Below are 15,083 nucleotides of genomic sequence, written 5' to 3' on the forward strand. Positions count from 1 at the left end.
TAAAGGAAAATATTAAATCCTACATGGCCTTCTCACCATATGCTTTGGCCCATTGCCCAGATAACTTCCATTAAGGGTTGGTACACCATGTTGCAAATGATTTCCCTTTTATCTTTCGTACTAACAGGAGCGCAGCTCTCTTCTTTCCCCGCAAAGATGTGTACAGGTGGGTGTATAGAAAGACAGATGACAGATAGATAGAGACGATGCTATGTAAATCTTGATCCTCTTTCGCACACCAGGAACAATGTATTAAAAACAGAACCTTTGAATGACACTAAAGTAACCTTTAAAGTAACCCCCCAATCCTCAGAGGGCTTGGATATGAAAATGTGTCCAGAATTTTAGTTTACAACCATATCAAACATGCCTGCCCAGTAAAAATAAATAGAATAAAACAGAAGGGGAGGGACGCCTGGGTGGCTCAGTCAGTTAAGTCTCTGCCTTTGGCTCGGGTCATGATCTCGGGGTCCTGGGATTGAGTCCTGCATCTCAGGGCTCCCTGCTCAGCGGGGAGTCCGCTTTTCCCCCTCTCTCTGCCCCTCCCCCTCCCTCCCCCCACCCCCGCTTGCCCACTCGCTCGCTCTCTCTCCTCTCTGTCTGTCTGTCTGTCTGTCTCTCTCTTCCTCAAATAAATAAATGAAATATTTAAAAAAGAACCTGGAAGGGAAATGGTACAAACAGCTCCTCCACAATCTATAACTTCACAGTCCATTCCGGACCATCAAGAAATAGAACCCTCAGACGGACCAGCTACGGCATTTACGTCCCGGTAAACTTGTGTTCTATTCCATTTGCCCTTTGGTTAAGGAATGAAGAGAACTTGATGGCAATGGGTATTTATTTTTTCCAATCAACAGCCATGAGCTCTGGAAGAACTTTGTTGGAAGCTTTATTCTTCAACTCCTTTCCCCAGTAAGGGCTGTATAATCACTTCCAAGGAAGAAGAAAACAATCCTCTGAAGGTCTTGTCTCAAAATAAGGGCACTTTCCTCGATATAATTCCCATACCACCCCACTCCCCAGAGGCAGGCCTTCTCTCGCCTTTACCCCAACACCCACTCATTCCTTCCCTACAATGACTATTTATTTACCGGACTTTGGTTGTTGTTGTTTGGGGGGGGGAGGAGGGGCATCAGGAGAGGGAGAGAGAGAATCTCAAGGAGGCTCCATGCCTAGTGTGGAGCCCGACGCAGGGCTCAGTCTCACGACTCTGATATCACGACCTGAGCCAAAATGAAGAGTGGGATGCTCAGCCAGCTGAGCCACCCAGGCACCCCTTGGACTTTCTTTCCCTTTCTAAAAAAAAAAAAAAATTATTTATTTATTTGAGAGAGAGAGACAGAGAGAGAGCGTGCACAAATCGGGGCAGGGGAGGGGAAGAGACAGAGGGAGAAGCAGACTCCCCACTGGACAGGGAGCTAGGTTTTGTGATTTTGAACTGTCCCCCAAACATGTATATCCATTAAAAAAAATGCTGGCAGTTGCCCCTTTTTATTATAAAGGCACATCTTATGTAATTTCAGTTATAAAAGAAAATAGGTTCTTGCCTATTTTTGCACCTTTCCAGTGCCAGATGAATTCAGCATGAACTTTCACATGTGAAAGTTGCTCTGGGGTTTTTATTATTTATTTATTTTCAGTGTAACAGAATCCATTGGTTTACGCACCACACCCAGCGCTCCATGCAATCCGTGCCCTCCGTGGTACCCACCACCTGGCTCCCCCAACCTCCCACCCCCCGCCCCTTCAAACCCCTCAGATTTTTAAAAAAATATTTTATTTACCTATTTGACAGAGATCACAAGTAGGCAGAGAGGCAGACAGAGGGCGGTGGGGTGGGAAGCATGCTCCCCGCCGAGCAGAGAGCCTGATGTGGGGCTCGATCCCAGGACCCTGAGATCATGACCTGGGCCAAAGGCAGAGGCCTAACGCACTGTGCCACTCAGGCGCCCCACATGTGAAAGTTTTTAAGCATTCATCGGGTTTGAGTTCCATTTGTAGAATAACGGAATGGGATTTGATATCTTCAAACCTTTCCCTTATGTTTGTTCACTAGCTGCGTAAATTCACAGAGGTCATGCCTGCTTGGGAAATCTGGGCTACTTTTGTACAAACACTTAAATGGCAAATATTACAGGCTGGAAAATCATGACCTGGCCTCAGTTTCTCTAAGAAGCGAAACAGTTAGGCTTGCTTCTTACCTACAAATGATCAGCTACAACACTAAATACACATACACCTTCAAATAGCCAAGCTCTGCCTCCCAATTTTTCCTTAAGGAAGGAGGAACCGCAGCAGCTACGCCTGCAGGCACACACCACCAAGAGCCATCTACTCAGAGAAGGAGAAGCAGGAGTGCTTGAGCAAAGAACTATACAAAAGTCAAGGTTTCCCCCAGGGCCTTGTTTTAAGACTAGAGTGTGTGGGGGGGGGGCTTCCCTCCCTTGCCTTTCGCAGACTCAGGTGGTTTCTCCTATCAAGTAGGCCAACTTTCTTCCAAACATGCTCTGTTACCCCTCCAGCTCCTATTACCGGCCACGGGGAGACCTCCGCCACCATCCATAACACTAATGAAATCACGCACGGCATTGGGGTTGAAAATATCAAGGACATCCCCCTCTTTCCTGCAGGTGAGACCTCCATAGCTACTCATATCCAGGTGAGAGGACAAGGTGCGTATTTCAGAACGTACCGATTTCCCTGTGCCGTGCGCAAGAAGAAAAGGTGCCCTCGTTCACAAGAGAAGTCATTGCACTGTAGCTTGTCATGACAACATTGGATGTGTGCCAGGTGCTTGCTACCCAAGGGGAAAGACTAACAATCCTATAATCTAAGCCAACAAGGGTGTGTTATGTCTCCAACACAAAGACTGATGCAGACCTTCACGTACTGACTCGGGAAAAAAATTCAGACCAAAACCAAAACCAAACCAAAACAAAACAAACAACCCCCCCCATACCAAAAACCAAAAACAAACAAACAAACAAAAAAAACCCCCCAAAAAACCCAAAAACCAAAAAACAAACGACTAACTAGAGGCCAATTAAGTACCAATAATATCCTTTATGTAAAGCACACATTCACACGGAGAACAACAATATATACTTCATCTTAGGATACAAAAGACATGTAATGCAAGAGAAAAGTCTAGAATGGTAAACAGAAATGTCATGGCATTGTTTCACCGAAAAGAGAAGAGGAAAAAGGATGGGAGTGTGTGGTGAGTGAGGGTATACATCATCGTTTTTCAAATGTTGTAAGATACTAACAGGGAGGACAAATTTATGTATACCTAGGCACCAAAACCTTGCTTTACAAAGATTCTAAGGAGATACGAAATCAAATACTGGATGTAAGTGAACAAAAAAGGAGGCAAGCAAAACGGTACCATACCACTGCAGAGAAAGCAGTGAGAATAGACTTGAAATGCCTTTGAGGTACATTTTATATTGATCAAAGGAAATATCCATTATTAAAATGTATATATTTAACCACATAAGGGATACTGTATTGCAGTCCAAGAAGAGAGAAGTGTTGCTGAATGTATGAAGGAACAATAGCCAAACAGTGCTCCAAAACAAAGAAAAACTATCGGGTGGTATACTGATGTGCCAACCTGCGAACATAACACATTTTCTCCCTTCCCACTCCCCCCGTCACGCGTGCGCGTGCACGCACGCACGCACACGCACACACACACACACACACACACACACGAAAAAACACACACAAACAGGTCTCGGCTCATCATAGTAAAGCTTCTAGAAATCAAAGGGAAAAGAACTGCCTTAAGAGCAAAGAGGGAAAAACAAACATGACTAATAGGTGATATTCCCTTATTGTTTTAATTAGAGAGAGCTTGACAGAATTATTTGGAGACCAAAAGAGAAAGAAAAACAAAACCAAAAAGCAACAGGGAGACAAGAGCGCCATGATAGGAAGTGTAGGCACTTGTAGTTCTGGAGAAACCAAGGGATGGTATGATGGTTCTGAGAAGCCATGACCTCTGAGGAGGAGACCTCAGAGCTTGGGCTCAGACTTTGTCTTTTAGGGATGTTTCTCAGTTTGTGTGTGTGTCAGCTACTCGGGGTGAGCACAGTATTATCCCCAAGGTTATGCAAAGTAACATTAGATTTTCCAATCCTACCCATCTCCCTCGTTTGCTGACTCCCGAAGTTCTCTCTCCTACCGTACACATAGTAACTTTACTGTAAGTAGGTGTAAATGAGTAAACTTATGTCCTTAAAGGTTCATGGGACAATTGTTAAGCAGAGGTACACAATGAGAAATATTGTATTGTATTCTGTTTCCAAGAACTCAGGTAACCATGCCCTTGTGCAATGCTGTCACCTCAGGATAGCAAAATGGGACTAGGGTGTGACAGGTTATTCAACCACCTTAGCCCCCCACAAGAAGAGCTGACATCCTCTCTTACAAAACAGGAGGGATTAGAGCTCTTAATGTCCAAAGACAGCGTGTGCCTTAAAGACCACACGCTGGCAACACACACACACACACACACACCACACACACACACACGACTCACATTGATAGCAGACACCGACTAGTCTCGATGTTTCTAGAGTTACTCCATCTCTCCAGTCTGTAAATATCCTTGTTAAATGTTTCTGCCTCCAGGAAAGAATGGCCTACCCCAGTTGTCATGGAAACCAGAATGTCATCAAAAACGTTCTCCCTGATGTTAGCTTTCTATGGAAACGAGGAAGTACTAACACATCCTCAGATGCAGAGCACTGATCTCACTCTCAGTCAGTTACACCCTGACCAACCGAATGAATGAGTGAGTGAGTGAGTGAGTGAGTGAATGAATGAATGAATGAATGAAATATTAGAGACAATACCCTATGTTCTCAGAAAAGGTATTGAGGGCAGGGGAGTTCTTGGAAAGTGGATTATGGAGGAAATAAAGTAGAAAGATAACAGCTTCTGTTTTCCCGTCACTCACACACACACACACACCACACACCCCTGGAATCCAGGTCCTGTTAAGGGCCTCCTTTCAACCTGCCAGGACACATGAGGCCAGGAGTATTTGTGTAGGTGGGATCCAAGGACTCTCAATCAATTTAAAATGACCCAAGAGGAGAAATCGTGTGAGGATGAAGGACTTGGATGTCTGTCAGTGAAAGGCAAACTAGAAGCTCAGGACCAAATGACCCTGAGTCTACAGTTGGACAAGTGTGTATTGACAGGGTTTTCAGGACACCAGTGATTCCTGAGAAGAGACACAACTCCCCCAAATGTCTTTGATCTAGGACGATAGGGAGACAGAGATGGACCTCTCACATTTGGATCTGCTGCAACCACACTGACAATGAATGCTATGCTCAGAGACAGGCTGCTACCATCAGGGCACACAGCACCCACTTCCTCTCCCATAGTCATTTACAGTAGGGGACAGAGCCACCCTGTGATGCAGCTCTTCCTCCTGGTAATGAGCTCCAGGCAATTCTTCTGTGGCCCGTCCTGGACAGATGTGCTGGAGACGGGCCCTTGGGAGGGGAGAGTGCAACTCCAATTTCCAGGGTTTTCCCATTTCTGTGATATAAATACTCCCATTATGGCCGACTTCAAGCCACTGACATGAGGTCACTGGACGCTGATTTGGCAAGTGATGCCCCCAAATCAGCCCCTCATGAGATGATGATTCCAGACAGACCCAGCCCTAGGCCCCAGATTCTGGAGCCAGACAAAGCCCTCCCATTCTACATGCGATCCAAGAGGGACGTGCAAGCGGGACTTTTTTTTTTTTTTTTTTTTAAGATTTTACCTATTTATTTGACAGAGATCACAAGTAGGCAGACAAGCAGGCAGAGAGAGGGGGGAAGCAGGCTCCCCGCGGAGCAGAGAGCCCGATGCGGGGCTCGATCCCAGGACCCTGGGATCATGACCAGAGCCGAAGGCAGAGGCTTTAACCCACTGAGCCACCCAGGTGCCCCAAAGCTGGTCTTTTACATAACCGTGTGCCAACTGAATGAAGGCTTTCCCCAGGTTCTTAGTGTAGAGGAGAGGGAGAAAGATACCGAGACCCCCTCCCCCCAACCCCCACGTAGCCTGTGTAGGTTTGGGGGAGGGAAAATGGTTGGGCGCATCCATGGTCGATCTTTTCAAATCAGACGTGCTTTCTGAAAGACCGATGCAGTTTGAGTCTCAGGTCTGCGTCTCCTCGCCTGTGTGACCTTCGCGTTGCGCCCTAACGTCCCTGTTCCCTGGGCTCCATTTTTCTCAAACCAGCTAATAGTGTCTCTGCTCTCCAAGGGCTGATCCTCATGAAGGAACAGCAGACTTCGGCAGTGCCCAGTGGTCATTCTGGGAGGCCTTGGGGGTGGTCCCTGAGAACCCTCTGGAGGGCCAGGGAGGTCTTCTTCTCCCTACGCAGTATCAGTGACTCTGGATGGCTTGGTTGCCTTTCCATTGAAACAACAGATTGCAAGAGGTGAAGTGAAGAGGCAGGTAAGAAAATCCAGGTCCTTCCTATTCAGGAAGGTATTGAATAGGTTTGCAATGATGTAAAACAGTGCCATACTTTAATGCTTCTGTTTGTTTTCAAAAATGTGATTTTCTTTCCTGAAGCATATTTACGTGTAAGCAATCATGGGCTTAGTATTATTTTTAAATGAATACGTTAAAATGGGACTGCTTAGGTTTTGTTTCGTCTTGTTTTTTTCCAAAACACTTCAACATTTTATTACAGTGGTCACAGGAACACTATGTTTAAGTAAACTATTTCTTTACTGCACTGAGATTCACATAACATTCTAGAGCATACCATTCAGTGGCATGAAGTAAATTTGCAGTGTTGTGAAACCATCACCTCTTTCTCCTTAACGGAACATTTTCACAAGTTCTAAAGGACATCTCACGCCCATCTTAACACCCAGTCACTCCTCACACCCACCGGCCCCCAACCCCTGGCAACCACAAATCTACGTTCTGTCTTTATGGGCTGGCTTGTTCTGAATATTTCATATGAATGGGATCACACAATATGTAACCTTTTGTGTGTAGCTTATCATACGCAGAATAATCATTTTAAAGTTCATCTACATTGCAACATTCCCTTTTGTGTCTGCGTAACATGCTGTTGTATGGCGAGTCCACCTTATGTTTATCCAGTCACCTGTTGTCGATAGAAAACTGGGTTGCTTCCACTTTGGGCTGTTTTGAATAGTGCTACCATGAACATACGCGTTCATGTGTTTTTTGGATGCCTGCTTTAAACTGGGGGGTGTGGGGATATCTCTGCTGCACCATATGCTAATCGTATGTTTAAGCTTTGGGGGAACCACCAAACTGTTTTTATTTTTATTTTCTTTGAAGATTTTGAACCTTGGAACACTACATCAAAAAACTAATGGCGTACTGTATGATGACTAACATAACGTAATAAAAAGTAAGTAAATAAAAGCTAGAGCCGAAAAAATAAATAAATAAAATAAAGATTTTGTTCATAGCAGCAATGTCCACAATAGCCAGACTGTGGAAGGAGCCAATTTGCCCTTCAACAGACGGATGGATAAAGAAGATGGGGTCCATACACACAATGGAATATTACGCAGCCATCAGAAAGGACGGACGCCCAACTTTTGCATCAGCATGGGTGGGACTGGAGGAGATGATGCTGAGTGAACTAAGTCAAGCAGGGAGAGTCAATTATCACATGGTTTCACTTACTTGGGGAGCATGAGGAATAGCATGGAGGACGTTGAAAGAAGGAAGGGGAGAACGTAGGGGAGAAATCGGAGTGGGGGACGAAGCACGAGAAACTGTGGGCTCTGGGGACTGAGGGTTTTAGAAGGCAGGGGGTGGGGGGATGGGTGAGCCTGGCGATGAGTATTAAGGTGGGCACGGACTGCATGGAGCACGGGGTGTTTTATGCAAACAGTGGATCATGGAACACTACATCGAAAACTAATGATGTACTGCAGGGTGATGAACATAAATTTTTTAAAAAGCTTTCATTTATCTGACAGAAAGAGAGAGAGCATGAGCACAAGCAGGGGGAGATGCAGAGAGAGAGAGAGAGAGAGAGAGAGAGAGAGAATGAGAGAGGGAGAGAGGGAGAAGCAGGCTCCCCGCCGAACAGGGAGCCCACCACGGGGCTCGATCCCAGGACCCCAAGATCAAAACCTGAGCCAAAGGCAGATGCTTAACCATCTGAGCCACCCAGGCACCCCTCCCCAAACTGTTTCTAATGGTGGCTGTACCATTTTAAATTCCCACCAGCAGTGTATAAGTCTTCCAACTTCCCCACATTCTCAAGAGCGGTTTGTTATGTTCCCCTAATGTTAGACATCCTAATGGGTGTTAATACCTATTGTTAGGTTTTGATTTTGATTTGCAATTCCTAATGACTAATCATATTGAGCATACTATCATGACAGCCATGTGTATATCTTTCTTGGAGAACTATGTTTTCAGATCCCTTTCCCATTTTTATCATTTTACCATCCCAGGACCCCAGGATCAAGACCTGAGCTTTGTCATTTGTTGGAGTTGTAAGGGTTCTTTATATAATCTGGTTACTAGACTCTCCCTAGACATATGATTTGCCAGTGTTTTCTCCCATCTCTCTCTCTCTCTCAACATTGTCTTAAAAAAAAAAAAAAAAAACCCTTCTGTTTTATTATTTATTTGACAGAGAGAGAGAGAGACAGCGAGAGAGGGAACAGAAGCAGGGGGAGTGGGAGAGGGAGATGCAGGCTCCCCGGAGCCAGTGAAATGTTGAAGAGCATAAGGAAGGGAATTAGAAACAAAACATATTTCACTGGCTAAGCGTTAGCCCGCTAACTTGAAGTAGTCAGTATGAAAGAGGGATTGGACGGGGTAAAGTATTGAAGCTTTGCTTCTAAATCTTAGATGAAAGAAGTAAAATGAGTGACTAAAACCAGGAAGGAAACAAAACAAAACAAAACAAAACAAACCCAAACCACCCAGGGCTAGTAGCAAATTAAGGCAGGAACAAAAAGTGAAGTGTTAAAGGAACATAATATAGGGGAAGAGTGGGAGAGAGAGGAAGAGAGGAGGAAGGCAGCGGAGAGCATTCCCCCAGTTTCAAACTGTATCGCATGTCTCGGCAGGAGAAGGACGTATGAATTCCATTTCCTCCGTAAGTTTTATATTCTGTGAAAATTATTCTACCATGAGTATTTATTGCTTTATTAGTTAGAAGAAAGACTTAACAGTAGAATCGTATTGAATTGTTTTTGGAAAGTGGAACTTTTTTTTATTAACTAACCTCTGGAGAGACACATTGAAAATTCATGAACTCCTCCTGTAAGAAATCAAAACATGCATGGTGCCATGGTCTACAGATAGGAGTCATCCAATACCTGTGTTTTTGTGTAGTCGGGTGACAACTGAGATGCATCCGTTTGAATTCCCCTTAAACGTTTCGTACAGACAAATTCAAGTTTGGTGTTGGAAAAAGTCAAAAGATGTTACAACTCAATCTTGGTTATTCATGGAGCAGATACTCCCCTAATGTCCTCTGTTCCTATTTCTTTCCTGTCTTCAGGTTTTGGTTTTTTTTTTTTTTTTAATTTTGATATACTCTTTTTATTATATGTATGTATGGGTTTTTCACATTTTTAATAGTTTTCTAACATCCATGGACTACATTTGCAAAACAAAGACAGTGGTGTTAGGAAGCCACCAGATGGAGGTGTTGAGCTGCCGTTGTTAATGACAGTCAGGTCCTCCTTGACAAATACAGGGGTTCCAACTTTAGTCGGGTTGAGAGCAACCTGGAGAATTTATTTAAAATGCAGAATCCCAGGGCCCGCCCACACAGTTGATTGGGCAGGCCTTGGACAGATCCAAGGAATCTGGACTTTTTAACCCTCTCTTTTCCGTGATTCTGATACAGGCGATCCCATGCACCACACTTTGAGAAACTCAGATGGAAATGGCCATTGGAACCATGGGCATACACGGAAGCATTTAGGGAAAGGGTATAAGTTGAGAAAAGAACCACGTAAAACCAAGTCCTGAGGAACGCCATCACGTGAAGGCTCATTTGAAAAGAAGGAGCTAGCGGGATGCCTGGGTGGCTCGGTCGGTGAAGCGTCTGCCTTCGGCTCAGGTCATGATCTTGGGGTCCGAGGATGGAGTCCCCTGTCTGTCAGGCTCCTTGCTCAGTGGGGAGCCTGCTTCTCCCTCTCCCTCTGCCTGCCTCCCTGCCTGCTTGTGAACCAACGCCCCCCCCCGACAAATAAATAAATAAGTTATAAATCAATCAACCAATCAATCAATTAAATAAAATACATAAAAGTAAAATAAAACAAACAAACAAATAAAATCTTCAAAAAAGAAAAGAAGGAGCTAGCAATGGTAATAAGAAGTTGCCAGAATGAAAGGGGATAGCGGGAGAGTGTGCAGTTATGGAGGCCAAAGGAGAACAGGGAGAGCGGAAGGACAAAAGAAGAGAGGGGCCAACCAGAACGGTACACAGGTTTTTTTGCTTTTATTCAAACATCTGTCGTCCTCTCTGACTTCTGTGGGAGAAATAATACTGCCTGAAAGGATAAGAGTGCCCTTGAGACATTTGACATACCCTAAATAATTCGTATACTTAAACGGTACGTTTCCCATCCCGAATCCACGTTTGTTAATGAAATGTTATATGTATTCCTGATGATGAAAATATTTGTTTTTTATGCTTTCAAATATGCGGCAGGCACAAGTTTGCATTCAGTGTTTGATATTCAGGAAACTGTGTACCAGTGGCTAAAAGAAGTGGCCATAATAATGGCCAAATAACAATTATTATAACATACTCACAATGAAATAGAATTAATTATGAACATTAATGTCATTATACTGTTACTAACACTTGAGTGCTTGCCTTATATTATTGAGTGCCCTTGAGTGTTTTTATGCATTACTTCCCTTAATTTCACCCAAAATATGATGAGACAAATACTATTGTTGTGCCCTTAAGATAGTAAGAAAGTCAGCGAGGCTTAGAGAAGTCAAGAGATTAGCTCACTGCCTCACAGTCCATAAAGTGGGATGGCCTTGTTTAATTTCATGCTGGACTTTCAGTTCAGGCTTTGAGCATTTTTGTGAGTTTCCCTTTAAGAAAACCCAATGTGGTCAAGTTTTACATTAATTTTAGAAAGGCGCAGGTTGCAGGGTCTTCCAGCTCACCACCTAAATCCTTGCACTCCTCTCCACCTAAAATCCTTGCACTCCTGTAAAATCTTGCAGTCCTGGGCCCCCAGTTAGGCATCCTTTCCCAGCTTTCCTTGCTGTTAGATGCGACTGTGTGACTGAGAGCCAGGCAATGGGATGTCAGCGGAAATGGTGTGTGCCACGGCCAGACCTGACTCGTAGAAACCTTGTACCTGGTGCACCTCTCTGCTCTTTTCCCCTTTGAGCAAACTGCAAAGCGGGCCACCTCCAGGGCAAACGTGGAAGCCACGTGTTGAACGTGGCAGACTTTCTGACAGCCTGGGTCCCTGTAGACGTGCACGGATAATGCCCGCCGGGAGGACATACTCACTTTCCCGGAAATGTTACAGGAGAAATAAACGAAGTAGTTTTGAGTCATTAAATGTGTTTGGGCTTAACAGTTACAGTGACCAGTCCACCGCACCTGATACGAGTTGGGTAAATATAAATTTCAGTTGTGCACTGCTCTATCATTATGAATTGCATTTTACTGCATTTTGAATAGTGGCTCAGACAAATACCTTTACTCCTGGTGACACACAGTAGGAATACGTCATTCAGGGCTGGTACCACAGCTCAAGGAGCCAGGATCTTTCTTCCTTCTTGTCCCTCTATGCTTAGCTGTGGCTTTTGTCTCCAAGGACACGGACGTTGTATCTGTATTGCTGGCTGGCAAGAGAAAGGGGAAAGATCAAAGCGGGGAACCAGCTGCGTCTTTCCAGTTCAAGAAGCTTTCCTAGGAATGCCACCGGTGTCATCTGGGACAGGAGCTGGACTGGGCCATGTGCTTCCCTCTCTATGCGGTGGGGTCAAGGTTCTGGCAGCAAGGATGAAAGGGTCAGGGATGGAATGCTTAGGTAGGTACAGGACCCTCCACAGCACTTACCTTACGTTATCTTTATCAATTACCCAAACCCCTTGTGGCAGCTTCCTACAAATTCAGATGCCCCTCCTCGTGGCAGCCATAGAGAATCAGAATGTCCCTGAAAATTTGGAACCGGAAAAAGCGTTGTTGAACTACCGATCTTTGCCCTGCCGAGGATAGCCCCCTTTTGCTTGTCACCTGGTCTGGTCTGCACGAACTCTTCAATGGGTTTGTCATTTCATAACGTTTAGGTGCCCTCCAAAATGTCAAAAATAGTACCTCCCCCATTAACTTGTTTTGAAATTCACGTCAAAAACAACAACTTTGTAAAGGACCTCCACGTCTACAGTGACACTCTTCAAACCATTTTCTGTGTTACTGGAAGAGACAACACTGCTGGAGATCATGATTTACAGCTGAAGATGTGGTTTATTCCCAGAGAGGCAAAGTGACACAAAACAGTGACGGGCAAGGGCCAGGGGACAGCAACGGGTCAAAATACCAAAGGTCTGGCCCTAGCCCTACTGCGCGGCTCTGCAAACTTGGGTAAACATTTGTGCTCTTTGATCCTCGTCCTCTTAAATTATAATCTGGCCTTACACTAATTCATCTTCCAGAGGGTTATTGAGGTAATTAAATGAGTCATGGGTATGTATACTTTCAAAGGGCAGTAAAGCCCACAGAAGTGTTGTTGGTTTTTTTTTTTTTTTTAATGGGCAGACAGTGGCCAATATGAATTGTAGGTTCCCAATCTGGTTGGTAGAGTTGTGCAGGTTTCCCGCATGGTCAAATTGAGGCAAAATAGTACAGTCTCATTAGCACGCAGATGACTGGATGGCAGTGCAGTGAGAGGAGAGAGGCAGCACAAGTCACGGTGGCCGGCAAAGGAAGGAGTGTCAAGCAAGACCCAACAGAGAAGCTGGCTGAGCTTGTTCAAAGGCCCAGTGGCAGGAAACAGCAATGGTGTGCTTGAGGAAACTGTAAGAAGCTCAGAATGGAGAGGACAAAAGGGGAGTCAAAGGAGTCAAGACGCTAAGTGTCCTCATATGTAGAGTAGACCCTCTTGTGGAGGCTGTGAGGAACGGCTGAAGAAACTTGGGCATCACAGTGTAAGCTAATATTCACGGATTCAGAGTCAGACGGATCTGACTTAGCATCTTCATTCTAGCGGAAGCTGTGGTTTTGGCGCGGGGTAAACGAAATGACCGGTGGAACAGGGTAGAGAAGCAGAATCAGGGACATAGAGAATGTTGACGTATGACAGACGTGGCACAGCTGACAGCGGGGAAAGCGGGCAGCATTCAATAAATGAAGATGACACAATTATTTTTTCACGGGAGGAAAAAAGGCATTAGATCACGTTCTGACAGGGAACACAAAAATCAACTTAGCATGAACAAAGACTAAAACAATGCAAAGTAACGCTTTGAAACAATTTTAAGAAAATGTAGGAGAAAACTTTTATGACCTTAGGGTTCAGACAATTTCATTCTAAAAGGCCCAGGAGGCAAGGGGAAAAAATGGATAAACTGGAAAACAACAACGCTTAAAATGTGTGTTGATAAGGACATTATCAACACAGCGCCCAGGCAACCCGTGGAATGGATAAAAATAATTCCAAACAGTCTATCTGATAAGAGATTAAAATCCTGAACACAAGAAGAGGTCCTATGACTCAGCCACAATGGGAAAAGGAAAAAAGACAGATTAAAAAGTTGGCAAAGGACTTGACTGGACATTTCTGCAAAGAAAGTATGCAAATGGCCAATAAGCACATGAAAGGATGCCGAACGTGAGTAATCAGCAGCGAGGTGCAGATCAAAACCACGAGGAGGTGGCACTTCACACTCGTTGGGATGCCTGTTACCAAACAAACCAACAGAATGCAAACGAACAAACAAACAAAAAGCAACCCTGTCGCCCCCCCCCCCCAAAAAAACCCAACAGAATAACAAGTGTTGGCGTAGAAGTGGAGAAACAGGAACTGCTGCACTCTGCTGGTGGGATTGTAAACAGGTCATTACCGGCTCTGAGCTCGTGGACTCCTTTAAGCGCCGCGAAACACCCTTGCACGTATGCCAGGCATCAGAGTGTTCCCAGCATCACTGCTTTTCGGGGCTCTAAAGTGGAAAGTATCCACATGTCCACGGACAAGGCAATGGATGAACGGACTGGGGAGCCGTCCCACAGTGGCGTGCGCTGCCGCAGGGAAGAGGAGAGCAGTAGGGCTCCGCGGGATAGTATAGACACCGCTAGGACGCAGTGTCGGGTGAAGAAGGCAGTGGCGGGGCACGAGGCAGAACGTGATACAGTTTATTGTACCATCCAGGCAGCACACCAGGAGGCCAGGACCGTCAAGGATACATACACGGGTCTCTAAAACAAAACAAAAACCAACCAGCCGACCAGCCCAAACAACGACGACGACAACGACGACGACGACGACGACAATGACAACAAAACCCAAACAAACAAACAAACGAACGAACAAAACACCCTAGAAAGCGGGGCGGGGGTGGCTTACACAGGGCAAGCAGGAGGATGGCTATTCCTCTGGGAGTGGAAGCAGTGGGTGGGAAGGGCCCCGGGAGGAGACGGAGTAGGAATTGTCCAAGTGTCCCAGGTCAGGAAGGTGGAGGCTTGAGCACCGACCTGTTCCACACTCCCGTATCCTTTTGTGATTTCCGCGGAAGATGACCTGTGTAACGTCCTTGAACCGCAGCCGGGTCCTCGGACCTCGGACCTCGGACCTCGGACCTCGACCCTCGACCCTCGATCCTCGATCCTCGACCCTCGACCCTCGACTCTCGACCCTCGACCCTCGACTCTCGACTCTCGACCCTCGATCCTCAACCCTCGACCCTCGATCCTCGATCCTCGATCCTCGATCCTCAGGACCAGTGAGTGCCTGGACGGCGGTTGGTACAGGGGGCGTGTCTCGGCCGAGGCCCCGCCTCCCGCATGCGCGCTGTGCCAGCCAATCAGCGACGCTCCCGCCTAGGCGTGGCTGGCTGCCGCC

The sequence above is a fragment of the Mustela erminea genome, chromosome X (assembly GCF_009829155.1).
Source record: "Mustela erminea isolate mMusErm1 chromosome X, mMusErm1.Pri, whole genome shotgun sequence".
NCBI classification, from domain to species: Eukaryota; Metazoa; Chordata; class Mammalia; order Carnivora; family Mustelidae; genus Mustela; species Mustela erminea.